Source organism: Schistocerca cancellata, unplaced genomic scaffold, assembly GCF_023864275.1.
Source record: "Schistocerca cancellata isolate TAMUIC-IGC-003103 unplaced genomic scaffold, iqSchCanc2.1 HiC_scaffold_406, whole genome shotgun sequence".
Classification (NCBI taxonomy): domain Eukaryota; kingdom Metazoa; phylum Arthropoda; class Insecta; order Orthoptera; family Acrididae; genus Schistocerca; species Schistocerca cancellata.
In genome coordinates, this window is record NW_026046423.1 from 99985 (window position 1) to 124672 (window position 24688).

Consider the following 24688-nt stretch of genomic DNA (forward strand, 5'->3'; position numbering starts at 1 on the left):
AGAGGAGCAAACGTTTTCGCACACATGTGACATGCGTGGGCGAATGCGGGTGCAACCAGTGACGCCATTCTCAACAAGACGAAAATTTCCGTTTAAGAATACTGAGTTTTCGCGACGACCGCTGCTTACTGTGCCTATCGGTTCACCTCGCACTGACGCTGGGACTGCAGAAAGCCGTCGCTGAGATGGTGAGTACACAGATGTGCTCGAAAGTGTTGGACAGAGCTAACATTTCATTTTCTTTTTAAGAATCGCAATTTCAATCATTCGAGTGCGGCAAAAGCAGTAGTGCAGCGTTTTTTTTTTTTTTTTCTTTTCTTAAGATCTCGCAGCTGCTTGGAGGTATGTCCATCGTTTTAAGACGACAGAAAACTAGCGTCAGCGGTGCGTCAGTGGGAAGTCGGTGAAGTCGCCATTGGAGCCATAAGCCAGCAATTACGACATGCGAAACACTCGCACACCACGCAGCTGTACGATAATGCTCGTGCGTGGGCCCGCGTAGCTGAGTCGGTAGAGCGTTAGGTTTTCAACCGAAGGGTCCTGGGTTCAAGTCCCTGTCTGGGCGAAAATTAGTACACTTTCGTAACGGCTAATGGAAACCCTAGAGCAAAGAGTGAGGCCACGCCGTTTTCTGCCACCAGATTGCTTCTAAAGATGGCGGTTTGACTTGTCGGGAGTCGCTTCCGCCACCGGCAGTCGTGGCCGAGTGGTTAAGGCGTCTGACTTGAAATCAGATTCCCTCTGGGAGCGCAGGTTCGAGTCCTGCCGACTGCGAAAGTTTTCTCGCTCTCAAAAGGCGGACGTTGAGCTGCATCCTAGCAGTTGCGTCACTACTAAACACGTGGGTCACCAGCAATGTGCAGTGTTATTTGATCGAGGGCGCAGCGTTACAGTCGCGCCCAGAAGCCGCAGCTCATCTCCTCGTCTCACAGCCGTCCACCAGGTGTTAGTACAAGTGTCGCCTCACTGGGCAGTGCAGATGTGTCCATTTTAGCTTACAGACGATGACATGTAGCAATTTATGAGCTAACGCAAGTCGAATGTTTTACCGTGTGTATCTGCTAGATACTGCCTCTCATATGGTGGAGAGGCTCACTCCTTCTTGTGTCTCGTTCTCTGCACACGAGTTGCCCCTGGCATCGATATAGCACGGGTTTTCTAGCGTCAGCGTGGCGTCACGTCAAGTCAGCGAATTCAATATCACACGAATCGAGTCGACATGTTTGCTTGTTACGATGACGGAAGCTGAAGAAATGTGTGTGGAACTTCACTGCATCGGCTGCTCGCCCTTCAGCGTCCCTGTGTCTTATCAGACGAAGGTGACTGTGAAATTGGCAGCGAGGCAGAAGTGAACGAACACATGCAAATGGCAACCTTCGACGTCAGCCGAAATAGCTCAGTTGGGAGAGCGTTAGACTGAAGATCTAAAGGTCCCTGGTTCGATCCCGGGTTTCGGCAGGTACTCGTTTTGGTGCGACGCCAATGGAATTACTCTGCGTTTGTGATAATGCAACTACCGCTGACAACAAAAATGACTCTCTCCTGTAGCTGTTCTGGTTGTCTATTGCATGCCATAAGAGGAACTTACTAGACAACTAACTCCCTTAGAAGCAAAAGAATTAAAAATATCCTACCGACTGCATTCCTTTTTCTGTGTCAGGAGGTGAAGAACGTCTTCAACGGAACCGTGAAATGAGCGAAAGCGTGGGAAACATTGCATTCGAAATGCTTGTGAATTTTCCAATTGCCCAGTGAGTGTCGACAAAACACGTAAATTCTCTGCTCCAACGTATGAGACGTAACAGCTGGTGCAATTTGTTGTTGCATCGTGTGTCAGCAGTCTTCGATAGTGTGTTACGGGCTTAGCGCGATAAGTTTGTAGACAGCATTTAGGCGACGTTTTATTAGTAACGGCCCCATGCAGCGATTGCACAACAGTAAAGGACATGAGTCAATGTATAGTTGTGCATCGTAGGAGATTTTGCACCCTTGTGTGAGCCCGGATAGCTCAGTCGGTAGAGCATTAGGCTTTTAACCTAAGGGTCCAGGGTTCAAGTCCCTGTTCGGGCGGAAATTTTAATACTTTGGTAACGATTCGTCTGGTAGCGGCGGAAACGCTACGGAAAATAATGCAGCTACGCCGTTTTCTGACACCACAGTGTTTTAAACGGTAGCAGTTGCATGTGTCGGGAGAACACCGCGCTAACGGCAGTCGTGGCCGAGTGGTTAAGGCGCCTGACTCGAAATCAGATTCCCTCTGGGAGCGTAGGTTCGAATCCTACCGGCTGCGTGCGATTTTGCGTAAAGAGGAGCAAACGTTTTCGCACACATGTGACATGCGTGGGCGAATGCGGGTGCAACCAGTGACGCCATTCTCAACAAGACGAAAATTTCCGTTTTAAGAATACTGAGTTTTCGCGACGACCGCTGCTTACTGTGCCTATCGGTTCACCTCGCACTGACGCTGGGACTGCAGAAAGCCGTCGCTGAGATGGTGAGTACACAGATGTGCTCGAAAGTGTTGGACAGAGCTAACATTTCATTTTCTTTTTAAGAATCGCAATTTCAATCATTCGAGTGCGGCAAAAGCAGTAGTGCAGCGTTTTTTTTTTTTTTTTTTTCTTTTCTTAAGATCTCGCAGCTGCTTGGAGGTATGTCCATCGTTTTAAGACGACAGAAAACTAGCGTCAGCGGTGCGTCAGTGGGAAGTCGGTGAAGTCGCCATTGGAGCCATAAGCCAGCAATTACGACATGCGAAACACTCGCACACCACGCAGCTGTACGATAATGCTCGTGCGTGGGCCCGCGTAGCTGAGTCGGTAGAGCGTTAGGTTTTCAACCGAAGGGTCCTGGGTTCAAGTCCCTGTCTGGGCGAAAATTAGTACACTTTCGTAACGGCTAATGGAAACCCTAGAGCAAAGAGTGAGGCCACGCCGTTTTCTGCCACCAGATTGCTTCTAAAGATGGCGGTTTGACTTGTCGGGAGTCGCTTCCGCCACCGGCAGTCGTGGCCGAGTGGTTAAGGCGTCTTACTTGAAATCAGATTCCCTCTGGGAGCGCAGGTTCGAGTCCTGCCGACTGCGAAAGTTTTCTCGCTCTCAAAAGGCGGACGTTGAGCTGCATCCTAGCAGTTGCGTCACTACTAAACACGTGGGTCACCAGCAATGTGCAGTGTTATTTGATCGAGGGCGCAGCGTTACAGTCGCGCCCAGAAGCCGCAGCTCATCTCCTCGTCTCACAGCCGTCCACCAGGTGTTAGTACAAGTGTCGCCTCACTGGGCAGTGCAGATGTGTCCATTTTAGCTTACAGACGATGACATGTAGCAATTTATGAGCTAACGCAAGTCGAATGTTTTACCGTGTGTATCTGCTAGATACTGCCTCTCATATGGTGGAGAGGCTCACTCCTTCTTGTGTCTCGTTCTCTGCACACGAGTTGCCCCTGGCATCGATATAGCACGGGTTTTCTAGCGTCAGCGTGGCGTCACGTCAAGTCAGCGAATTCAATATCACACGAATCGAGTCGACATGTTTGCTTGTTACGATGACGGAAGCTGAAGAAATGTGTGTGGAACTTCACTGCATCGGCTGCTCGCCCTTCAGCGTCCCTGTGTCTTATCAGACGAAGGTGACTGTGAAATTGGCAGCGAGGCAGAAGTGAACGAACACATGCAAATGGCAACCTTCGACGTCAGCCGAAATAGCTCAGTTGGGAGAGCGTTAGACTGAAGATCTAAAGGTCCCTGGTTCGATCCCGGGTTTCGGCAGGTACTCGTTTTGGTGCGACGCCAATGGGATTACTCTGCGTTTGTGATAATGCAACTACCGCTGACAACAAAAATGACTCTCTCCTGTAGCTGTTCTGGTTGTCTATTGCATGCCATAAGAGGAACTTACTAGACAACTAACTCCCTTAGAAGCAAAAGAATTAAAAATATCCTACCGACTGCATTCCTTTTTCTGTGTCAGGAGGTGAAGAACGTCTTCAACGGAACCGTGAAATGAGCGAAAGCGTGGGAAACATTGCATTCGAAATGCTTGTGAATTTTCCAATTGCCCAGTGAGTGTCGACAAAACACGTAAATTCTCTGCTCCAACGTATGAGACGTAACAGCTGGTGCAATTTGTTGTTGCATCGTGTGTCAGCAGTCTTCGATAGTGTGTTACGGGCTTAGCGCGATAAGTTTGTAGACAGCATTTAGGCGACGTTTTATTAGTAACGGCCCCATGCAGCGATTGCACAACAGTAAAGGACATGAGTCAATGTATAGTTGTGCATCGTAGGAGATTTTGCACCCTTGTGTGAGCCCGGATAGCTCAGTCGGTAGAGCATTAGGCTTTTAACCTAAGGGTCCAGGGTTCAAGTCCCTGTTCGGGCGGAAATTTTAATACTTTGGTAACGATTCGTCTGGTAGCGGCGGAAACGCTACGGAAAATAATGCAGCTACGCCGTTTTCTGACACCACAGTGTTTTAAACGGTAGCAGTTGCATGTGTCGGGAGAAAACCGCGCTAACGGCAGTCGTGGCCGAGTGGTTAAGGCGCCTGACTCGAAATCAGATTCCCTCTGGGAGCGTAGGTTCGAATCCTACCGGCTGCGTGCGATTTTGCGTAAAGAGGAGCAAACGTTTTCGCACACATGTGACATGCGTGGGCGAATGCGGGTGCAACCAGTGACGCCATTCTCAACAAGACGAAAATTTCCGTTTTAAGAATACTGAGTTTTCGCGACGACCGCTGCTTACTGTGCCTATCGGTTCACCTCGCACTGACGCTGGGACTGCAGAAAGCCGTCGCTGAGATGGTGAGTACACAGATGTGCTCGAAAGTGTTGGACAGAGCTAACATTTCATTTTCTTTTTAAGAATCGCAATTTCAATCATTCGAGTGCGGCAAAAGCAGTAGTGCAGCGTTTTTTTTTTTTTTTTCTTTTCTTAAGATCTCGCAGCTGCTTGGAGGTATGTCCATCGTTTTAAGACGACAGAAAACTAGCGTCAGCGGTGCGTCAGTGGGAAGTCGGTGAAGTCGCCATTGGAGCCATAAGCCAGCAATTACGACATGCGAAACACTCGCACACCACGCAGCTGTACGATAATGCTCGTGCGTGGGCCCGCGTAGCTGAGTCGGTAGAGCGTTAGGTTTTCAACCGAAGGGTCCTGGGTTCAAGTCCCTGTCTGGGCGAAAATTAGTACACTTTCGTAACGGCTAATGGAAACCCTAGAGCAAAGAGTGAGGCCACGCCGTTTTCTGCCACCAGATTGCTTCTAAAGATGGCGGTTTGACTTGTCGGGAGTCGCTTCCGCCACCGGCAGTCGTGGCCGAGTGGTTAAGGCGTCTGACTTGAAATCAGATTCCCTCTGGGAGCGCAGGTTCGAGTCCTGCCGACTGCGAAAGTTTTCTCGCTCTCAAAAGGCGGACGTTGAGCTGCATCCTAGCAGTTGCGTCACTACTAAACACGTGGGTCACCAGCAATGTGCAGTGTTATTTGATCGAGGGCGCAGCGTTACAGTCGCGCCCAGAAGCCGCAGCTCATCTCCTCGTCTCACAGCCGTCCACCAGGTGTTAGTACAAGTGTCGCCTCACTGGGCAGTGCAGATGTGTCCATTTTAGCTTACAGACGATGACATGTAGCAATTTATGAGCTAACGCAAGTCGAATGTTTTACCGTGTGTATCTGCTAGATACTGCCTCTCATATGGTGGAGAGGCTCACTCCTTCTTGTGTCTCGTTCTCTGCACACGAGTTGCCCCTGGCATCGATATAGCACGGGTTTTCTAGCGTCAGCGTGGCGTCACGTCAAGTCAGCGAATTCAATATCACACGAATCGAGTCGACATGTTTGCTTGTTACGATGACGGAAGCTGAAGAAATGTGTGTGGAACTTCACTGCATCGGCTGCTCGCCCTTCAGCGTCCCTGTGTCTTATCAGACGAAGGTGACTGTGAAATTGGCAGCGAGGCAGAAGTGAACGAACACATGCAAATGGCAACCTTCGACGTCAGCCGAAATAGCTCAGTTGGGAGAGCGTTAGACTGAAGATCTAAAGGTCCCTGGTTCGATCCCGGGTTTCGGCAGGTACTCGTTTTGGTGCGACGCCAATGGAATTACTCTGCGTTTGTGATAATGCAACTACCGCTGACAACAAAAATGACTCTCTCCTGTAGCTGTTCTGGTTGTCTATTGCATGCCATAAGAGGAACTTACTAGACAACTAACTCCCTTAGAAGCAAAAGAATTAAAAATATCCTACCGACTGCATTCCTTTTTCTGTGTCAGGAGGTGAAGAACGTCTTCAACGGAACCGTGAAATGAGCGAAAGCGTGGGAAACATTGCATTCGAAATGCTTGTGAATTTTCCAATTGCCCAGTGAGTGTCGACAAAACACGTAAATTCTCTGCTCCAACGTATGAGACGTAACAGCTGGTGCAATTTGTTGTTGCATCGTGTGTCAGCAGTCTTCGATAGTGTGTTACGGGCTTAGCGCGATAAGTTTGTAGACAGCATTTAGGCGACGTTTTATTAGTAACGGCCCCATGCAGCGATTGCACAACAGTAAAGGACATGAGTCAATGTATAGTTGTGCATCGTAGGAGATTTTGCACCCTTGTGTGAGCCCGGATAGCTCAGTCGGTAGAGCATTAGGCTTTTAACCTAAGGGTCCAGGGTTCAAGTCCCTGTTCGGGCGGAAATTTTAATACTTTGGTAACGATTCGTCTGGTAGCGGCGGAAACGCTACGGAAAATAATGCAGCTACGCCGTTTTCTGACACCACAGTGTTTTAAACGGTAGCAGTTGCATGTGTCGGGAGAACACCGCGCTAACGGCAGTCGTGGCCGAGTGGTTAAGGCGCCTGACTCGAAATCAGATTCCCTCTGGGAGCGTAGGTTCGAATCCTACCGGCTGCGTGCGATTTTGCGTAAAGAGGAGCAAACGTTTTCGCACACATGTGACATGCGTGGGCGAATGCGGGTGCAACCAGTGACGCCATTCTCAACAAGACGAAAATTTCCGTTTTAAGAATACTGAGTTTTCGCGACGACCGCTGCTTACTGTGCCTATCGGTTCACCTCGCACTGACGCTGGGACTGCAGAAAGCCGTCGCTGAGATGGTGAGTACACAGATGTGCTCGAAAGTGTTGGACAGAGCTAACATTTCATTTTCTTTTTAAGAATCGCAATTTCAATCATTCGAGTGCGGCAAAAGCAGTAGTGCAGCGTTTTTTTTTTTTTTTTTCTTTTCTTAAGATCTCGCAGCTGCTTGGAGGTATGTCCATCGTTTTAAGACGACAGAAAACTAGCGTCAGCGGTGCGTCAGTGGGAAGTCGGTGAAGTCGCCATTGGAGCCATAAGCCAGCAATTACGACATGCGAAACACTCGCACACCACGCAGCTGTACGATAATGCTCGTGCGTGGGCCCGCGTAGCTGAGTCGGTAGAGCGTTAGGTTTTCAACCGAAGGGTCCTGGGTTCAAGTCCCTGTCTGGGCGAAAATTAGTACACTTTCGTAACGGCTAATGGAAACCCTAGAGCAAAGAGTGAGGCCACGCCGTTTTCTGCCACCAGATTGCTTCTAAAGATGGCGGTTTGACTTGTCGGGAGTCGCTTCCGCCACCGGCAGTCGTGGCCGAGTGGTTAAGGCGTCTGACTTGAAATCAGATTCCCTCTGGGAGCGCAGGTTCGAGTCCTGCCGACTGCGAAAGTTTTCTCGCTCTCAAAAGGCGGACGTTGAGCTGCATCCTAGCAGTTGCGTCACTACTAAACACGTGGGTCACCAGCAATGTGCAGTGTTATTTGATCGAGGGCGCAGCGTTACAGTCGCGCCCAGAAGCCGCAGCTCATCTCCTCGTCTCACAGCCGTCCACCAGGTGTTAGTACAAGTGTCGCCTCACTGGGCAGTGCAGATGTGTCCATTTTAGCTTACAGACGATGACATGTAGCAATTTATGAGCTAACGCAAGTCGAATGTTTTACCGTGTGTATCTGCTAGATACTGCCTCTCATATGGTGGAGAGGCTCACTCCTTCTTGTGTCTCGTTCTCTGCACACGAGTTGCCCCTGGCATCGATATAGCACGGGTTTTCTAGCGTCAGCGTGGCGTCACGTCAAGTCAGCGAATTCAATATCACACGAATCGAGTCGACATGTTTGCTTGTTACGATGACGGAAGCTGAAGAAATGTGTGTGGAACTTCACTGCATCGGCTGCTCGCCCTTCAGCGTCCCTGTGTCTTATCAGACGAAGGTGACTGTGAAATTGGCAGCGAGGCAGAAGTGAACGAACACATGCAAATGGCAACCTTCGACGTCAGCCGAAATAGCTCAGTTGGGAGAGCGTTAGACTGAAGATCTAAAGGTCCCTGGTTCGATCCCGGGTTTCGGCAGGTACTCGTTTTGGTGCGACGCCAATGGAATTACTCTGCGTTTGTGATAATGCAACTACCGCTGACAACAAAAATGACTCTCTCCTGTAGCTGTTCTGGTTGTCTATTGCATGTCATAAGAGGAACTTACTAGACAACTAACTCCCTTAGAAGCAAAAGAATTAAAAATATCCTACCGACTGCATTCCTTTTTCTGTGTCAGGTGGTGAAGAACGTCTTCAACGGAACCGTGAAATGAGCGAAAGCGTGGGAAACATTGCATTCGAAATGCTTGTGAATTTTCCAATTGCCCAGTGAGTGTCGACAAAACACGTAAATTCTCTGCTCCAATGTATGAGACGTAACAGCTGGTGCAATTTGTTGTTGCATCGTGTGTCAGCAGTCTTCGATAGTGTGTTACGGGCTTAGCGCGATAAGTTTGTAGACAGCATTTAGGCGACGTTTTATTAGTAACGGCCCCATGCAGCGATTGCACAACAGTAAAGGACATGAGTCAATGTATAGTTGTGCATCGTAGGAGATTTTGCACCCTTGTGTGAGCCCGGATAGCTCAGTCGGTAGAGCATTAGGCTTTTAACCTAAGGGTCCAGGGTTCAAGTCCCTGTTCGGGCGGAAATTTTAATACTTTGGTAACGATTCGTCTGGTAGCGGCGGAAACGCTACGGAAAATAATGCAGCTACGCCGTTTTCTGACACCACAGTGTTTTAAACGGTAGCAGTTGCATGTGTCGGGAGAACACCGCGCTAACGGCAGTCGTGGCCGAGTGGTTAAGGCGCCTGACTCGAAATCAGATTCCCTCTGGGAGCGTAGGTTCGAATCCTACCGGCTGCGTGCGATTTTGCGTAAAGAGGAGCAAACGTTTTCGCACACATGTGACATGCGTGGGCGAATGCGGGTGCAACCAGTGACGCCATTCTCAACAAGACGAAAATTTCCGTTTTAAGAATACTGAGTTTTCGCGACGACCGCTGCTTACTGTGCCTATCGGTTCACCTCGCACTGACGCTGGGACTGCAGAAAGCCGTCGCTGAGATGGTGAGTACACAGATGTGCTCGAAAGTGTTGGACAGAGCTAACATTTCATTTTCTTTTTAAGAATCGCAATTTCAATCATTCGAGTGCGGCAAAAGCAGTAGTGCAGCGTTTTTTTTTTTTTTTTCTTTTCTTAAGATCTCGCAGCTGCTTGGAGGTATGTCCATCGTTTTAAGACGACAGAAAACTAGCGTCAGCGGTGCGTCAGTGGGAAGTCGGTGAAGTCGCCATTGGAGCCATAAGCCAGCAATTACGACATGCGAAACACTCGCACACCACGCAGCTGTACGATAATGCTCGTGCGTGGGCCCGCGTAGCTGAGTCGGTAGAGCGTTAGGTTTTCAACCGAAGGGTCCTGGGTTCAAGTCCCTGTCTGGGCGAAAATTAGTACACTTTCGTAACGGCTAATGGAAACCCTAGAGCAAAGAGTGAGGCCACGCCGTTTTCTGCCACCAGATTGCTTCTAAAGATGGCGGTTTGACTTGTCGGGAGTCGCTTCCGCCACCGGCAGTCGTGGCCGAGTGGTTAAGGCGTCTGACTTGAAATCAGATTCCCTCTGGGAGCGCAGGTTCGAGTCCTGCCGACTGCGAAAGTTTTCTCGCTCTCAAAAGGCGGACGTTGAGCTGCATCCTAGCAGTTGCGTCACTACTAAACACGTGGGTCACCAGCAATGTGCAGTGTTATTTGATCGAGGGCGCAGCGTTACAGTCGCGCCCAGAAGCCGCAGCTCATCTCCTCGTCTCACAGCCGTCCACCAGGTGTTAGTACAAGTGTCGCCTCACTGGGCAGTGCAGATGTGTCCATTTTAGCTTACAGACGATGACATGTAGCAATTTATGAGCTAACGCAAGTCGAATGTTTTACCGTGTGTATCTGCTAGATACTGCCTCTCATATGGTGGAGAGGCTCACTCCTTCTTGTGTCTCGTTCTCTGCACACGAGTTGCCCCTGGCATCGATATAGCACGGGTTTTCTAGCGTCAGCGTGGCGTCACGTCAAGTCAGCGAATTCAATATCACACGAATCGAGTCGACATGTTTGCTTGTTACGATGACGGAAGCTGAAGAAATGTGTGTGGAACTTCACTGCATCGGCTGCTCGCCCTTCAGCGTCCCTGTGTCTTATCAGACGAAGGTGACTGTGAAATTGGCAGCGAGGCAGAAGTGAACGAACACATGCAAATGGCAACCTTCGACGTCAGCCGAAATAGCTCAGTTGGGAGAGCGTTAGACTGAAGATCTAAAGGTCCCTGGTTCGATCCCGGGTTTCGGCAGGTACTCGTTTTGGTGCGACGCCAATGGAATTACTCTGCGTTTGTGATAATGCAACTACCGCTGACAACAAAAATGACTCTCTCCTGTAGCTGTTCTGGTTGTCTATTGCATGTCATAAGAGGAACTTACTAGACAACTAACTCCCTTAGAAGCAAAAGAATTAAAAATATCCTACCGACTGCATTCCTTTTTCTGTGTCAGGTGGTGAAGAACGTCTTCAACGGAACCGTGAAATGAGCGAAAGCGTGGGAAACATTGCATTCGAAATGCTTGTGAATTTTCCAATTGCCCAGTGAGTGTCGACAAAACACGTAAATTCTCTGCTCCAACGTATGAGACGTAACAGCTGGTGCAATTTGTTGTTGCATCGTGTGTCAGCAGTCTTCGATAGTGTGTTACGGGCTTAGCGCGATAAGTTTGTAGACAGCATTTAGGCGACGTTTTATTAGTAACGGCCCCATGCAGCGATTGCACAACAGTAAAGGACATGAGTCAATGTATAGTTGTGCATCGTAGGAGATTTTGCACCCTTGTGTGAGCCCGGATAGCTCAGTCGGTAGAGCATTAGGCTTTTAACCTAAGGGTCCAGGGTTCAAGTCCCTGTTCGGGCGGAAATTTTAATACTTTGGTAACGATTCGTCTGGTAGCGGCGGAAACGCTACGGAAAATAATGCAGCTACGCCGTTTTCTGACACCACAGTGTTTTAAACGGTAGCAGTTGCATGTGTCGGGAGAACACCGCGCTAACGGCAGTCGTGGCCGAGTGGTTAAGGCGCCTGACTCGAAATCAGATTCCCTCTGGGAGCGTAGGTTCGAATCCTACCGGCTGCGTGCGATTTTGCGTAAAGAGGAGCAAACGTTTTCGCACACATGTGACATGCGTGGGCGAATGCGGGTGCAACCAGTGACGCCATTCTCAACAAGACGAAAATTTCCGTTTTAAGAATACTGAGTTTTCGCGACGACCGCTGCTTACTGTGCCTATCGGTTCACCTCGCACTGACGCTGGGACTGCAGAAAGCCGTCGCTGAGATGGTGAGTACACAGATGTGCTCGAAAGTGTTGGACAGAGCTAACATTTCATTTTCTTTTTAAGAATCGCAATTTCAATCATTCGAGTGCGGCAAAAGCAGTAGTGCAGCGTTTTTTTTTTTTTTTTTCTTTTCTTAAGATCTCGCAGCTGCTTGGAGGTATGTCCATCGTTTTAAGACGACAGAAAACTAGCGTCAGCGGTGCGTCAGTGGGAAGTCGGTGAAGTCGCCATTGGAGCCATAAGCCAGCAATTACGACATGCGAAACACTCGCACACCACGCAGCTGTACGATAATGCTCGTGCGTGGGCCCGCGTAGCTGAGTCGGTAGAGCGTTAGGTTTTCAACCGAAGGGTCCTGGGTTCAAGTCCCTGTCTGGGCGAAAATTAGTACACTTTCGTAACGGCTAATGGAAACCCTAGAGCAAAGAGTGAGGCCACGCCGTTTTCTGCCACCAGATTGCTTCTAAAGATGGCGGTTTGACTTGTCGGGAGTCGCTTCCGCCACCGGCAGTCGTGGCCGAGTGGTTAAGGCGTCTGACTTGAAATCAGATTCCCTCTGGGAGCGCAGGTTCGAGTCCTGCCGACTGCGAAAGTTTTCTCGCTCTCAAAAGGCGGACGTTGAGCTGCATCCTAGCAGTTGCGTCACTACTAAACACGTGGGTCACCAGCAATGTGCAGTGTTATTTGATCGAGGGCGCAGCGTTACAGTCGCGCCCAGAAGCCGCAGCTCATCTCCTCGTCTCACAGCCGTCCACCAGGTGTTAGTACAAGTGTCGCCTCACTGGGCAGTGCAGATGTGTCCATTTTAGCTTACAGACGATGACATGTAGCAATTTATGAGCTAACGCAAGTCGAATGTTTTACCGTGTGTATCTGCTAGATACTGCCTCTCATATGGTGGAGAGGCTCACTCCTTCTTGTGTCTCGTTCTCTGCACACGAGTTGCCCCTGGCATCGATATAGCACGGGTTTTCTAGCGTCAGCGTGGCGTCACGTCAAGTCAGCGAATTCAATATCACACGAATCGAGTCGACATGTTTGCTTGTTACGATGACGGAAGCTGAAGAAATGTGTGTGGAACTTCACTGCATCGGCTGCTCGCCCTTCAGCGTCCCTGTGTCTTATCAGACGAAGGTGACTGTGAAATTGGCAGCGAGGCAGAAGTGAACGAACACATGCAAATGGCAACCTTCGACGTCAGCCGAAATAGCTCAGTTGGGAGAGCGTTAGACTGAAGATCTAAAGGTCCCTGGTTCGATCCCGGGTTTCGGCAGGTACTCGTTTTGGTGCGACGCCAATGGAATTACTCTGCGTTTGTGATAATGCAACTACCGCTGACAACAAAAATGACTCTCTCCTGTAGCTGTTCTGGTTGTCTATTGCATGTCATAAGAGGAACTTACTAGACAACTAACTCCCTTAGAAGCAAAAGAATTAAAAATATCCTACCGACTGCATTCCTTTTTCTGTGTCAGGTGGTGAAGAACGTCTTCAACGGAACCGTGAAATGAGCGAAAGCGTGGGAAACATTGCATTCGAAATGCTTGTGAATTTTCCAATTGCCCAGTGAGTGTCGACAAAACACGTAAATTCTCTGCTCCAACGTATGAGACGTAACAGCTGGTGCAATTTGTTGTTGCATCGTGTGTCAGCAGTCTTCGATAGTGTGTTACGGGCTTAGCGCGATAAGTTTGTAGACAGCATTTAGGCGACGTTTTATTAGTAACGGCCCCATGCAGCGATTGCACAACAGTAAAGGACATGAGTCAATGTATAGTTGTGCATCGTAGGAGATTTTGCACCCTTGTGTGAGCCCGGATAGCTCAGTCGGTAGAGCATTAGGCTTTTAACCTAAGGGTCCAGGGTTCAAGTCCCTGTTCGGGCGGAAATTTTAATACTTTGGTAACGATTCGTCTGGTAGCGGCGGAAACGCTACGGAAAATAATGCAGCTACGCCGTTTTCTGACACCACAGTGTTTTAAACGGTAGCAGTTGCATGTGTCGGGAGAACACCGCGCTAACGGCAGTCGTGGCCGAGTGGTTAAGGCGCCTGACTCGAAATCAGATTCCCTCTGGGAGCGTAGGTTCGAATCCTACCGGCTGCGTGCGATTTTGCGTAAAGAGGAGCAAACGTTTTCGCACACATGTGACATGCGTGGGCGAATGCGGGTGCAACCAGTGACGCCATTCTCAACAAGACGAAAATTTCCGTTTTAAGAATACTGAGTTTTCGCGACGACCGCTGCTTACTGTGCCTATCGGTTCACCTCGCACTGACGCTGGGACTGCAGAAAGCCGTCGCTGAGATGGTGAGTACACAGATGTGCTCGAAAGTGTTGGACAGAGCTAACATTTCATTTTCTTTTTAAGAATCGCAATTTCAATCATTCGAGTGCGGCAAAAGCAGTAGTGCAGCGTTTTTTTTTTTTTTTTTCTTTTCTTAAGATCTCGCAGCTGCTTGGAGGTATGTCCATCGTTTTAAGACGACAGAAAACTAGCGTCAGCGGTGCGTCAGTGGGAAGTCGGTGAAGTCGCCATTGGAGCCATAAGCCAGCAATTACGACATGCGAAACACTCGCACACCACGCAGCTGTACGATAATGCTCGTGCGTGGGCCCGCGTAGCTGAGTCGGTAGAGCGTTAGGTTTTCAACCGAAGGGTCCTGGGTTCAAGTCCCTGTCTGGGCGAAAATTAGTACACTTTCGTAACGGCTAATGGAAACCCTAGAGCAAAGAGTGAGGCCACGCCGTTTTCTGCCACCAGATTGCTTCTAAAGATGGCGGTTTGACTTGTCGGGAGTCGCTTCCGCCACCGGCAGTCGTGGCCGAGTGGTTAAGGCGTCTGACTTGAAATCAGATTCCCTCTGGGAGCGCAGGTTCGAGTCCTGCCGACTGCGAAAGTTTTCTCGCTCTCAAAAGGCGGACGTTGAGCTGCATCCTAGCAGTTGCGTCACTACTAAACACGTGGGTCACCAGCAATGTGCAGTGTTATTTGATCGAGGGCGCAGCGTTACAGTCGCGCCCAGAAGCCGCAGCTCATCTCCTCGTCTCACAGCCGTCCACCAGGTGTTAGTACAAGTGTCGCCTCACTGGGCAGTGCAGATGTGTCCATTTTAGCTTACAGACGATGACATGTAGCAATTTATGAGCTAACGCAAGTCGAATGTTTTACCGTGTGTATCTGCTAGATACTGCCTCTCATATGGTGGAGAGGCTCACTCCTTCTTGTGTCTCGTTCTCTGCACACGAGTTGCCCCTGGCATCGATATAGCACGGGTTTTCTAGCGTCAGCGTGGCGTCACGTCAAGTCAGCGAATTCAATATCACACGAATCGAGTCGACATGTTTGCTTGTTACGATGACGGAAGCTGAAGAAATGTGTGTGGAACTTCACTGCATCGGCTGCTCGCCCTTCAGCGTCCCTGTGTCTTATCAGACGAAGGTGACTGTGAAATTGGCAGCGAGGCAGAAGTGAACGAACACATGCAAATGGCAACCTTCGACGTCAGCCGAAATAGCTCAGTTGGGAGAGCGTTAGACTGAAGATCTAAAGGTCCCTGGTTCGATCCCGGGTTTCGGCAGGTACTCGTTTTGGTGCGACGCCAATGGAATTACTCTGCGTTTGTGATAATGCAACTACCGCTGACAACAAAAATGACTCTCTCCTGTAGCTGTTCTGGTTGTCTATTGCATGTCATAAGAGGAACTTACTAGACAACTAACTCCCTTAGAAGCAAAAGAATTAAAAATATCCTACCGACTGCATTCCTTTTTCTGTGTCAGGTGGTGAAGAACGTCTTCAACGGAACCGTGAAATGAGCGAAAGCGTGGGAAACATTGCATTCGAAATGCTTGTGAATTTTCCAATTGCCCAGTGAGTGTCGACAAAACACGTAAATTCTCTGCTCCAATGTATGAGACGTAACAGCTGGTGCAATTTGTTGTTGCATCGTGTGTCAGCAGTCTTCGATAGTGTGTTACGGGCTTAGCGCGATAAGTTTGTAGACAGCATTTAGGCGACGTTTTATTAGTAACGGCCCCATGCAGCGATTGCACAACAGTAAAGGACATGAGTCAATGTATAGTTGTGCATCGTAGGAGATTTTGCACCCTTGTGTGAGCCCGGATAGCTCAGTCGGTAGAGCATTAGGCTTTTAACCTAAGGGTCCAGGGTTCAAGTCCCTGTTCGGGCGGAAATTTTAATACTTTGGTAACGATTCGTCTGGTAGCGGCGGAAACGCTACGGAAAATAATGCAGCTACGCCGTTTTCTGACACCACAGTGTTTTAAACGGTAGCAGTTGCATGTGTCGGGAGAACACCGCGCTAACGGCAGTCGTGGCCGAGTGGTTAAGGCGCCTGACTCGAAATCAGATTCCCTCTGGGAGCGTAGGTTCGAATCCTACCGGCTGCGTGCGATTTTGCGTAAAGAGGAGCAAACGTTTTCGCACACATGTGACATGCGTGGGCGAATGCGGGTGCAACCAGTGACGCCATTCTCAACAAGACGAAAATTTCCGTTTTAAGAATACTGAGTTTTCGCGACGACCGCTGCTTACTGTGCCTATCGGTTCACCTCGCACTGACGCTGGGACTGCAGAAAGCCGTCGCTGAGATGGTGAGTACACAGATGTGCTCGAAAGTGTTGGACAGAGCTAACATTTCATTTTCTTTTTAAGAATCGCAATTTCAATCATTCGAGTGCGGCAAAAGCAGTAGTGCAGCGTTTTTTTTTTTTTTTCTTTTCTTAAGATCTCGCAGCTGCTTGGAGGTATGTCCATCGTTTTAAGACGACAGAAAACTAGCGTCAGCGGTGCGTCAGTGGGAAGTCGGTGAAGTCGCCATTGGAGCCATAAGCCAGCAATTACGACATGCGAAACACTCGCACACCACGCAGCTGTACGATAATGCTCGTGCGTGGGCCCGCGTAGCTGAGTCGGTAGAGCGTTAGGTTTTCAACCGAAGGGTCCTGGGTTCAAGTCCCTGTCTGGGCGAAAATTAGTACACTTTCGTAACGGCTAATGGAAACCCTAGAGCAAAGAGTGAGGCCACGCCGTTTTCTGCCACCAGATTGCTTCTAAAGATGGCGGTTTGACTTGTCGGGAGTCGCTTCCGCCACCGGCAGTCGTGGCCGAGTGGTTAAGGCGTCTGACTTGAAATCAGATTCCCTCTGGGAGCGCAGGTTCGAGTCCTGCCGACTGCGAAAGTTTTCTCGCTCTCAAAAGGCGGACGTTGAGCTGCATCCTAGCAGTTGCGTCACTACTAAACACGTGGGTCACCAGCAATGTGCAGTGTTATTTGATCGAGGGCGCAGCGTTACAGTCGCGCCAGAAGCCGCAGCTCATCTCCTCGTCTCACAGCCGTCCACCAGGTGTTAGTACAAGTGTCGCCTCACTGGGCAGTGCAGATGTGTCCATTTTAGCTTACAGACGATGACATGTAGCAATTTATGAGCTAACGCAAGTCGAATGTTTTACCGTGTGTATCTGCTAGATACTGCCTCTCATATGGTGGAGAGGCTCACTCCTTCTTGTGTCTCGTTCTCTGCACACGAGTTGCCCCTGGCATCGATATAGCACGGGTTTTCTAGCGTCAGCGTGGCGTCACGTCAAGTCAGCGAATTCAATATCACACGAATCGAGTCGACATGTTTGCTTGTTACGATGACGGAAGCTGAAGAAATGTGTGTGGAACTTCACTGCATCGGCTGCTCGCCCTTCAGCGTCCCTGTGTCTTATCAGACGAAGGTGACTGTGAAATTGGCAGCGAGGCAGAAGTGAACGAACACATGCAAATGGCAACCTTCGACGTCAGCCGAAATAGCTCAGTTGGGAGAGCGTTAGACTGAAGATCTAAAGGTCCCCTGGTTCGATCCCGGGTTTCGGCAGGTACTCGTTTTGGTGCGACGCCAATGGAATTACTCTGCGTTTGTGATAATGCAACTACCGCTGACAACAAAAATGACTCTCTCCTGTAGCTGTTCTGGTTGTCTATTGCATGTCATAAGAGGAACTTACTAGACAACTAACTCCCTTAGAAGCAAAAGAATTAAAAATATCCTACCGACTGCATTCCTTTTTCTGTGTCAGGTGGTGAAGAACGTCTTCAACGGAACCGTGAAATGAGCGAAAGCGTGGGAAACATTGCATTCGAAATGCTTGTGAATTTTCCAATTGCCCAGTGAGTGTCGACAAAACACGTAAATTCTCTGCTCCAATGTATGAGACGTAACAGCTGGTGCAATTTGTTGTTGCATCGTGTGTCAGCAGTCTTCGATAGTGTGTTACGGGCTTAGCGCGATAAGTTTGTAGACAGCATTTAGGCGACGTTTTATTAGTAACGGCCCCATGCAGCGATTGCACAACAGTAAAGGACATGAGTCAATGTATAGTTGTGCATCGTAGGAGATTTTGCACCCTTGTGTGAGCCCGGATAGCTCAGTCGGTAGAGCATTAGGCTTTTAACCTAAGGGTCCAGGGTTCAAGTCCCTGTTCGGGCGGAAATTTTAATACTTTGGTAACGATTCGTCTGGTAGCGGCGGAAACGCTACGGAAAATAATGCAGCTACGCCGTTTTCTGACACCACAGTGTTTTAAACGGTAGCAGTTGCATGTGTCGGGAGAACACCGCGCTAACGGCAGTCGTGGCCGAGTGGTTAAGGCGCCTGACTCGAAATCAGATTCCCTCTGGGAGCGTAGGTTCGAATCCTACCGGCTGCGTGCGATTTTGCGTAAAGAGGAGCAAACGTTTTCGCACACATGTGACATGCGTGGGCGAATGCGGGTGCAACCAGTGACGCCATTCTCAACAAGACGAAAATTTCCGTTTTAAGAATACTGAGTTTTCGCGACGACCGCTGCTTACTGTGCCTATCGGTTCACCTCGCACTGACGCTGGGACTGCAGAAAGCCGTCGCTGAGATGGTGAGTACACAGATGTGCTCGAAAGTGTTGGACAGAGCTAACATTTCATTTTCTTTTTAAGAATCGCAATTTCAATCATTCGAGTGCGGCAAAAGCAGTAGTGCAGCGTTTTTTTTTTTTTTTTCTTTTCTTAAGATCTCGCAGCTGCTTGGAGGTATGTCCATCGTTTTAAGACGACAGAAAACTAGCGTCAGCGGTGCGTCAGTGGGAAGTCGGTGAAGTCGCCATTGGAGCCATAAGCCAGCAATTACGACATGCGAAACACTCGCACACCACGCAGCTGTACGATAATGCTCGTGCGTGGGCCCGCGTAGCTGAGTCGGTAGAGCGTTAGGTTTTCAACCGAAGGGTCCTGGGTTCAAGTCCCTGTCTGGGCGAAAATTAGTACACTTTCGTAACGGCTAATGGAAACCCTAGAGCAAAGAGTGAGGCCACGCCGTTTTCTGCCACCAGATTGCTTCTAAAGATGGCGGTTTGACTTGTCGGGAGTCGCTTCCGCCACCGGCAGTCGTGGCCGAGTGGTTAAGGCGTCTGACTTGAAATCAGATTCCCTCTGGGAGCGCAGGTTCGAGTCCTGCCGACTGCGAAAGTTTTCTCGCTCTCAAAAGGCGGACGTTGAGCTGCATCCTAGCAGTTGCGTCACTACTAAACACGTGGGTCACCAGCAATGTGCAGTGTTATTTGATCGAGGGCGCAGCGTTACAGTCGCGCCCAGAAGCCGCAGCTCATCTCCTCGTCTCACAGCCGTCCACCAGGTGTTAGTACAAGTGTCGCCTCACTGGGCAGTGCAGATGTGTCCATTTTAGCTTACAGACGATGACATGTAGCAATTTATGAGCTAACGCAAGTCGAATGTTTTACCGTGTGTATCTGCTAGATACTGCCTCTCATATGGTGGAGAGGCTCACTCCTTCTTGTGTCTCGTTCTCTGCACACGAGTTGCCCCTGGCATCGATATAGCACGGGTTTTCTAGCGTCAGCGTGGCGTCACGTCAAGTCAGCGAATTCAATATCACACGAATCGAGTCGACATGTTTGCTTGTTACGATGACGGAAGCTGAAGAAATGTGTGTGGAACTTCACTGCATCGGCTGCTCGCCCTTCAGCGTCCCTGTGTCTTATCAGACGAAGGTGACTGTGAAATTGGCAGCGAGGCAGAAGTGAACGAACACATGCAAATGGCAACCTTCGACGTCAGCCGAAATAGCTCAGTTGGGAGAGCGTTAGACTGAAGATCTAAAGGTCCCTGGTTCGATCCCGGGTTTCGGCAGGTACTCGTTTTGGTGCGACGCCAATGGAATTACTCTGCGTTTGTGATAATGCAACTACCGCTGACAACAAAAATGACTCTCTCCTGTAGCTGTTCTGGTTGTCTATTGCATGTCATAAGAGGAACTTACTAGACAACTAACTCCCTTAGAAGCAAAAGAATTAAAAATATCCTACCGACTGCATTCCTTTTTCTGTGTCAGGTGGTGAAGAACGTCTTCAACGGAACCGTGAAATGAGCGAAAGCGTGGGAAACATTGCATTCGAAATGCTTGTGAATTTTCCAATTGCCCAGTGAGTGTCGACAAAACACGTAAATTCTCTGCTCCAATGTATGAGACGTAACAGCTGGTGCAATTTGTTGTTGCATCGTGTGTCAGCAGTCTTCGATAGTGTGTTACGGGCTTAGCGCGATAAGTTTGTAGACAGCATTTAGGCGACGTTTTATTAGTAACGGCCCCATGCAGCGATTGCACAACAGTAAAGGACATGAGTCAATGTATAGTTGTGCATCGTAGGAGATTTTGCACCCTTGTGTGAGCCCGGATAGCTCAGTCGGTAGAGCATTAGGCTTTTAACCTAAGGGTCCAGGGTTCAAGTCCCTGTTCGGGCGGAAATTTTAATACTTTGGTAACGATTCGTCTGGTAGCGGCGGAAACGCTACGGAAAATAATGCAGCTACGCCGTTTTCTGACACCACAGTGTTTTAAACGGTAGCAGTTGCATGTGTCGGGAGAACACCGCGCTAACGGCAGTCGTGGCCGAGTGGTTAAGGCGCCTGACTCGAAATCAGATTCCCTCTGGGAGCGTAGGTTCGAATCCTACCGGCTGCGTGCGATTTTGCGTAAAGAGGAGCAAACGTTTTCGCACACATGTGACATGCGTGGGCGAATGCGGGTGCAACCAGTGACGCCATTCTCAACAAGACGAAAATTTCCGTTTTAAGAATACTGAGTTTTCGCGACGACCGCTGCTTACTGTGCCTATCGGTTCACCTCGCACTGACGCTGGGACTGCAGAAAGCCGTCGCTGAGATGGTGAGTACACAGATGTGCTCGAAAGTGTTGGACAGAGCTAACATTTCATTTTCTTTTTAAGAATCGCAATTTCAATCATTCGAGTGCGGCAAAAGCAGTAGTGCAGCGTTTTTTTTTTTTTTTTTCTTTTCTTAAGATCTCGCAGCTGCTTGGAGGTATGTCCATCGTTTTAAGACGACAGAAAACTAGCGTCAGCGGTGCGTCAGTGGGAAGTCGGTGAAGTCGCCATTGGAGCCATAAGCCAGCAATTACGACATGCGAAACACTCGCACACCACGCAGCTGTACGATAATGCTCGTGCGTGGGCCCGCGTAGCTGAGTCGGTAGAGCGTTAGGTTTTCAACCGAAGGGTCCTGGGTTCAAGTCCCTGTCTGGGCGAAAATTAGTACACTTTCGTAACGGCTAATGGAAACCCTAGAGCAAAGAGTGAGGCCACGCCGTTTTCTGCCACCAGATTGCTTCTAAAGATGGCGGTTTGACTTGTCGGGAGTCGCTTCCGCCACCGGCAGTCGTGGCCGAGTGGTTAAGGCGTCTGACTTGAAATCAGATTCCCTCTGGGAGCGCAGGTTCGAGTCCTGCCGACTGCGAAAGTTTTCTCGCTCTCAAAAGGCGGACGTTGAGCTGCATCCTAGCAGTTGCGTCACTACTAAACACGTGGGTCACCAGCAATGTGCAGTGTTATTTGATCGAGGGCGCAGCGTTACAGTCGCGCCCAGAAGCCGCAGCTCATCTCCTCGTCTCACAGCCGTCCACCAGGTGTTAGTACAAGTGTCGCCTCACTGGGCAGTGCAGATGTGTCCATTTTAGCTTACAGACGATGACATGTAGCAATTTATGAGCTAACGCAAGTCGAATGTTTTACCGTGTGTATCTGCTAGATACTGCCTCTCATATGGTGGAGAGGCTCACTCCTTCTTGTGTCTCGTTCTCTGCACACGAGTTGCCCCTGGCATCGATATAGCACGGGTTTTCTAGCGTCAGCGTGGCGTCACGTCAAGTCAGCGAATTCAATATCACACGAATCGAGTCGACATGTTTGCTTGTTACGATGACGGAAGCTGAAGAAATGTGTGTGGAACTTCACTGCATCGGCTGCTCGCCCTTCAGCGTCCCTGTGTCTTATCAGACGAAGGTGACTGTGAAATTGGCAGCGAGGCAGAAGTGAACGAACACATGCAAATGGCAACCTTCGACGTCAGCCGAAATAGCTCAGTTGGGAGAGCGTTAGACTGAAGATCTAAAGGTCCCTGGTTCGATCCCGGGTTTCGGCAGGTACTCGTTTTGGTGCGACGCCAATGGAATTACTCTGCGTTTGTGATAATGCAACTACCGCTGACAACAAAAATGACTCTCTCCTGTAGCTGTTCTGGTTGTCTATTGCATGTCATAAGAGGAACTTACTAGACAACTAACTCCCTTAGAAGCAAAAGAATTAAAAATATCCTACCGACTGCATTCCTTTTTCTGTGTCAGGTGGTGAAGAACGTCTTCAACGGAACCGTGAAATGAGCGAAAGCGTGGGAAACATTGCATTCGAAATGCTTGTGAATTTTCCAATTGCCCAGTGAGTGTCGACAAAACACGTAAATTCTCTGCTCCAACGTATGAGACGTAACAGCTGGTGCAATTTGTTGTTGCATCGTGTGTCAGCAGTCTTCGATAGTGTGTTACGGGCTTAGCGCGATAAGTTTGTAGACAGCATTTAGGCGACGTTTTATTAGTAACGGCCCCATGCAGCGATTGCACAACAGTAAAGGACATGAGTCAATGTATAGTTGTGCATCGTAGGAGATTTTGCACCCTTGTGTGAGCCCGGATAGCTCAGTCGGTAGAGCATTAGGCTTTTAACCTAAGGGTCCAGGGTTCAAGTCCCTGTTCGGGCGGAAATTTTAATACTTTGGTAACGATTCGTCTGGTAGCGGCGGAAACGCTACGGAAAATAATGCAGCTACGCCGTTTTCTGACACCACAGTGTTTTAAACGGTAGCAGTTGCATGTGTCGGGAGAACACCGCGCTAACGGCAGTCGTGGCCGAGTGGTTAAGGCGCCTGACTCGAAATCAGATTCCCTCTGGGAGCGTAGGTTCGAATCCTACCGGCTGCGTGCGATTTTGCGTAAAGAGGAGCAAACGTTTTCGCACACATGTGACATGCGTGGGCGAATGCGGGTGCAACCAGTGACGCCATTCTCAACAAGACGAAAATTTCCGTTTTAAGAATACTGAGTTTTCGCGACGACCGCTGCTTACTGTGCCTATCGGTTCACCTCGCACTGACGCTGGGACTGCAGAAAGCCGTCGCTGAGATGGTGAGTACACAGATGTGCTCGAAAGTGTTGGACAGAGCTAACATTTCATTTTCTTTTTAAGAATCGCAATTTCAATCATTCGAGTGCGGCAAAAGCAGTAGTGCAGCGTTTTTTTTTTTTTTTTTCTTTTCTTAAGATCTCGCAGCTGCTTGGAGGTATGTCCATCGTTTTAAGACGACAGAAAACTAGCGTCAGCGGTGCGTCAGTGGGAAGTCGGTGAAGTCGCCATTGGAGCCATAAGCCAGCAATTACGACATGCGAAACACTCGCACACCACGCAGCTGTACGATAATGCTCGTGCGTGGGCCCGCGTAGCTGAGTCGGTAGAGCGTTAGGTTTTCAACCGAAGGGTCCTGGGTTCAAGTCCCTGTCTGGGCGAAAATTAGTACACTTTCGTAACGGCTAATGGAAACCCTAGAGCAAAGAGTGAGGCCACGCCGTTTTCTGCCACCAGATTGCTTCTAAAGATGGCGGTTTGACTTGTCGGGAGTCGCTTCCGCCACCGGCAGTCGTGGCCGAGTGGTTAAGGCGTCTGACTTGAAATCAGATTCCCTCTGGGAGCGCAGGTTCGAGTCCTGCCGACTGCGAAAGTTTTCTCGCTCTCAAAAGGCGGACGTTGAGCTGCATCCTAGCAGTTGCGTCACTACTAAACACGTGGGTCACCAGCAATGTGCAGTGTTATTTGATCGAGGGCGCAGCGTTACAGTCGCGCCCAGAAGCCGCAGCTCATCTCCTCGTCTCACAGCCGTCCACCAGGTGTTAGTACAAGTGTCGCCTCACTGGGCAGTGCAGATGTGTCCATTTTAGCTTACAGACGATGACATGTAGCAATTTATGAGCTAACGCAAGTCGAATGTTTTACCGTGTGTATCTGCTAGATACTGCCTCTCATATGGTGGAGAGGCTCACTCCTTCTTGTGTCTCGTTCTCTGCACACGAGTTGCCCCTGGCATCGATATAGCACGGGTTTTCTAGCGTCAGCGTGGCGTCACGTCAAGTCAGCGAATTCAATATCACACGAATCGAGTCGACATGTTTGCTTGTTACGATGACGGAAGCTGAAGAAATGTGTGTGGAACTTCACTGCATCGGCTGCTCGCCCTTCAGCGTCCCTGTGTCTTATCAGACGAAGGTGACTGTGAAATTGGCAGCGAGGCAGAAGTGAACGAACACATGCAAATGGCAACCTTCGACGTCAGCCGAAATAGCTCAGTTGGGAGAGCGTTAGACTGAAGATCTAAAGGTCCCTGGTTCGATCCCGGGTTTCGGCAGGTACTCGTTTTGGTGCGACGCCAATGGAATTACTCTGCGTTTGTGATAATGCAACTACCGCTGACAACAAAAATGACTCTCTCCTGTAGCTGTTCTGGTTGTCTATTGCATGTCATAAGAGGAACTTACTAGACAACTAACTCCCTTAGAAGCAAAAGAATT

The 24688-nt window shown here is 49.4% G+C and overlaps 42 non-coding genes across 42 annotated transcripts; all 42 read left to right on the forward strand.

Moving 5' to 3' along the window:
• Positions 1-692: 692 nt before the first annotated feature.
• On the forward strand, positions 693-774 carry Trnas-uga (transfer RNA serine (anticodon UGA)). Its single transcript has one exon. It is a non-coding gene; the product is annotated as a tRNA-Ser (tRNA).
• Positions 775-1385: 611 nt separating this feature from the next.
• On the forward strand, positions 1386-1458 carry Trnaf-gaa (transfer RNA phenylalanine (anticodon GAA)). Its single transcript has one exon. It is a non-coding gene; the product is annotated as a tRNA-Phe (tRNA).
• Positions 1459-1997: 539 nt separating this feature from the next.
• On the forward strand, positions 1998-2070 carry Trnak-uuu (transfer RNA lysine (anticodon UUU)). The gene has a single exon. It is a non-coding gene; the product is annotated as a tRNA-Lys (tRNA).
• A 138-nt stretch (positions 2071-2208) lies between these two features.
• On the forward strand, positions 2209-2290 carry Trnas-cga (transfer RNA serine (anticodon CGA)). The gene has a single exon. It is a non-coding gene; the product is annotated as a tRNA-Ser (tRNA).
• A 711-nt stretch (positions 2291-3001) lies between these two features.
• On the forward strand, positions 3002-3083 carry Trnas-uga (transfer RNA serine (anticodon UGA)). Its single transcript has one exon. It is a non-coding gene; the product is annotated as a tRNA-Ser (tRNA).
• Positions 3084-3694: 611 nt separating this feature from the next.
• Positions 3695-3767, forward strand: Trnaf-gaa (transfer RNA phenylalanine (anticodon GAA)). Its single transcript has one exon. It is a non-coding gene; the product is annotated as a tRNA-Phe (tRNA).
• A 539-nt stretch (positions 3768-4306) lies between these two features.
• Positions 4307-4379, forward strand: Trnak-uuu (transfer RNA lysine (anticodon UUU)). Its single transcript has one exon. It is a non-coding gene; the product is annotated as a tRNA-Lys (tRNA).
• Positions 4380-4517: 138 nt separating this feature from the next.
• On the forward strand, positions 4518-4599 carry Trnas-cga (transfer RNA serine (anticodon CGA)). The gene has a single exon. It is a non-coding gene; the product is annotated as a tRNA-Ser (tRNA).
• Positions 4600-5307: 708 nt separating this feature from the next.
• Positions 5308-5389, forward strand: Trnas-uga (transfer RNA serine (anticodon UGA)). The gene has a single exon. It is a non-coding gene; the product is annotated as a tRNA-Ser (tRNA).
• A 611-nt stretch (positions 5390-6000) lies between these two features.
• Positions 6001-6073, forward strand: Trnaf-gaa (transfer RNA phenylalanine (anticodon GAA)). Its single transcript has one exon. It is a non-coding gene; the product is annotated as a tRNA-Phe (tRNA).
• A 539-nt stretch (positions 6074-6612) lies between these two features.
• Trnak-uuu (transfer RNA lysine (anticodon UUU)) lies at positions 6613-6685 on the forward strand. Its single transcript has one exon. It is a non-coding gene; the product is annotated as a tRNA-Lys (tRNA).
• A 138-nt stretch (positions 6686-6823) lies between these two features.
• Positions 6824-6905, forward strand: Trnas-cga (transfer RNA serine (anticodon CGA)). The gene has a single exon. It is a non-coding gene; the product is annotated as a tRNA-Ser (tRNA).
• Positions 6906-7614: 709 nt separating this feature from the next.
• Positions 7615-7696, forward strand: Trnas-uga (transfer RNA serine (anticodon UGA)). Its single transcript has one exon. It is a non-coding gene; the product is annotated as a tRNA-Ser (tRNA).
• Positions 7697-8307: 611 nt separating this feature from the next.
• Positions 8308-8380, forward strand: Trnaf-gaa (transfer RNA phenylalanine (anticodon GAA)). Its single transcript has one exon. It is a non-coding gene; the product is annotated as a tRNA-Phe (tRNA).
• Positions 8381-8919: 539 nt separating this feature from the next.
• On the forward strand, positions 8920-8992 carry Trnak-uuu (transfer RNA lysine (anticodon UUU)). Its single transcript has one exon. It is a non-coding gene; the product is annotated as a tRNA-Lys (tRNA).
• A 138-nt stretch (positions 8993-9130) lies between these two features.
• On the forward strand, positions 9131-9212 carry Trnas-cga (transfer RNA serine (anticodon CGA)). The gene has a single exon. It is a non-coding gene; the product is annotated as a tRNA-Ser (tRNA).
• A 708-nt stretch (positions 9213-9920) lies between these two features.
• Trnas-uga (transfer RNA serine (anticodon UGA)) lies at positions 9921-10002 on the forward strand. The gene has a single exon. It is a non-coding gene; the product is annotated as a tRNA-Ser (tRNA).
• A 611-nt stretch (positions 10003-10613) lies between these two features.
• Positions 10614-10686, forward strand: Trnaf-gaa (transfer RNA phenylalanine (anticodon GAA)). Its single transcript has one exon. It is a non-coding gene; the product is annotated as a tRNA-Phe (tRNA).
• A 539-nt stretch (positions 10687-11225) lies between these two features.
• Trnak-uuu (transfer RNA lysine (anticodon UUU)) lies at positions 11226-11298 on the forward strand. Its single transcript has one exon. It is a non-coding gene; the product is annotated as a tRNA-Lys (tRNA).
• Positions 11299-11436: 138 nt separating this feature from the next.
• On the forward strand, positions 11437-11518 carry Trnas-cga (transfer RNA serine (anticodon CGA)). Its single transcript has one exon. It is a non-coding gene; the product is annotated as a tRNA-Ser (tRNA).
• Positions 11519-12227: 709 nt separating this feature from the next.
• On the forward strand, positions 12228-12309 carry Trnas-uga (transfer RNA serine (anticodon UGA)). Its single transcript has one exon. It is a non-coding gene; the product is annotated as a tRNA-Ser (tRNA).
• A 611-nt stretch (positions 12310-12920) lies between these two features.
• Positions 12921-12993, forward strand: Trnaf-gaa (transfer RNA phenylalanine (anticodon GAA)). Its single transcript has one exon. It is a non-coding gene; the product is annotated as a tRNA-Phe (tRNA).
• Positions 12994-13532: 539 nt separating this feature from the next.
• Positions 13533-13605, forward strand: Trnak-uuu (transfer RNA lysine (anticodon UUU)). Its single transcript has one exon. It is a non-coding gene; the product is annotated as a tRNA-Lys (tRNA).
• Positions 13606-13743: 138 nt separating this feature from the next.
• On the forward strand, positions 13744-13825 carry Trnas-cga (transfer RNA serine (anticodon CGA)). Its single transcript has one exon. It is a non-coding gene; the product is annotated as a tRNA-Ser (tRNA).
• Positions 13826-14534: 709 nt separating this feature from the next.
• On the forward strand, positions 14535-14616 carry Trnas-uga (transfer RNA serine (anticodon UGA)). The gene has a single exon. It is a non-coding gene; the product is annotated as a tRNA-Ser (tRNA).
• Positions 14617-15227: 611 nt separating this feature from the next.
• On the forward strand, positions 15228-15300 carry Trnaf-gaa (transfer RNA phenylalanine (anticodon GAA)). The gene has a single exon. It is a non-coding gene; the product is annotated as a tRNA-Phe (tRNA).
• A 539-nt stretch (positions 15301-15839) lies between these two features.
• Trnak-uuu (transfer RNA lysine (anticodon UUU)) lies at positions 15840-15912 on the forward strand. Its single transcript has one exon. It is a non-coding gene; the product is annotated as a tRNA-Lys (tRNA).
• A 138-nt stretch (positions 15913-16050) lies between these two features.
• Positions 16051-16132, forward strand: Trnas-cga (transfer RNA serine (anticodon CGA)). Its single transcript has one exon. It is a non-coding gene; the product is annotated as a tRNA-Ser (tRNA).
• A 707-nt stretch (positions 16133-16839) lies between these two features.
• Trnas-uga (transfer RNA serine (anticodon UGA)) lies at positions 16840-16921 on the forward strand. The gene has a single exon. It is a non-coding gene; the product is annotated as a tRNA-Ser (tRNA).
• A 610-nt stretch (positions 16922-17531) lies between these two features.
• Trnaf-gaa (transfer RNA phenylalanine (anticodon GAA)) lies at positions 17532-17605 on the forward strand. Its single transcript has one exon. It is a non-coding gene; the product is annotated as a tRNA-Phe (tRNA).
• A 539-nt stretch (positions 17606-18144) lies between these two features.
• Trnak-uuu (transfer RNA lysine (anticodon UUU)) lies at positions 18145-18217 on the forward strand. Its single transcript has one exon. It is a non-coding gene; the product is annotated as a tRNA-Lys (tRNA).
• A 138-nt stretch (positions 18218-18355) lies between these two features.
• Trnas-cga (transfer RNA serine (anticodon CGA)) lies at positions 18356-18437 on the forward strand. Its single transcript has one exon. It is a non-coding gene; the product is annotated as a tRNA-Ser (tRNA).
• A 708-nt stretch (positions 18438-19145) lies between these two features.
• Positions 19146-19227, forward strand: Trnas-uga (transfer RNA serine (anticodon UGA)). Its single transcript has one exon. It is a non-coding gene; the product is annotated as a tRNA-Ser (tRNA).
• A 611-nt stretch (positions 19228-19838) lies between these two features.
• Trnaf-gaa (transfer RNA phenylalanine (anticodon GAA)) lies at positions 19839-19911 on the forward strand. The gene has a single exon. It is a non-coding gene; the product is annotated as a tRNA-Phe (tRNA).
• A 539-nt stretch (positions 19912-20450) lies between these two features.
• Positions 20451-20523, forward strand: Trnak-uuu (transfer RNA lysine (anticodon UUU)). Its single transcript has one exon. It is a non-coding gene; the product is annotated as a tRNA-Lys (tRNA).
• A 138-nt stretch (positions 20524-20661) lies between these two features.
• Positions 20662-20743, forward strand: Trnas-cga (transfer RNA serine (anticodon CGA)). The gene has a single exon. It is a non-coding gene; the product is annotated as a tRNA-Ser (tRNA).
• Positions 20744-21452: 709 nt separating this feature from the next.
• On the forward strand, positions 21453-21534 carry Trnas-uga (transfer RNA serine (anticodon UGA)). The gene has a single exon. It is a non-coding gene; the product is annotated as a tRNA-Ser (tRNA).
• Positions 21535-22145: 611 nt separating this feature from the next.
• On the forward strand, positions 22146-22218 carry Trnaf-gaa (transfer RNA phenylalanine (anticodon GAA)). Its single transcript has one exon. It is a non-coding gene; the product is annotated as a tRNA-Phe (tRNA).
• Positions 22219-22757: 539 nt separating this feature from the next.
• Positions 22758-22830, forward strand: Trnak-uuu (transfer RNA lysine (anticodon UUU)). Its single transcript has one exon. It is a non-coding gene; the product is annotated as a tRNA-Lys (tRNA).
• Positions 22831-22968: 138 nt separating this feature from the next.
• On the forward strand, positions 22969-23050 carry Trnas-cga (transfer RNA serine (anticodon CGA)). The gene has a single exon. It is a non-coding gene; the product is annotated as a tRNA-Ser (tRNA).
• Positions 23051-23759: 709 nt separating this feature from the next.
• Positions 23760-23841, forward strand: Trnas-uga (transfer RNA serine (anticodon UGA)). Its single transcript has one exon. It is a non-coding gene; the product is annotated as a tRNA-Ser (tRNA).
• Positions 23842-24452: 611 nt separating this feature from the next.
• Positions 24453-24525, forward strand: Trnaf-gaa (transfer RNA phenylalanine (anticodon GAA)). Its single transcript has one exon. It is a non-coding gene; the product is annotated as a tRNA-Phe (tRNA).
• The last annotated feature ends 163 nt before the right edge of the window (positions 24526-24688 follow it).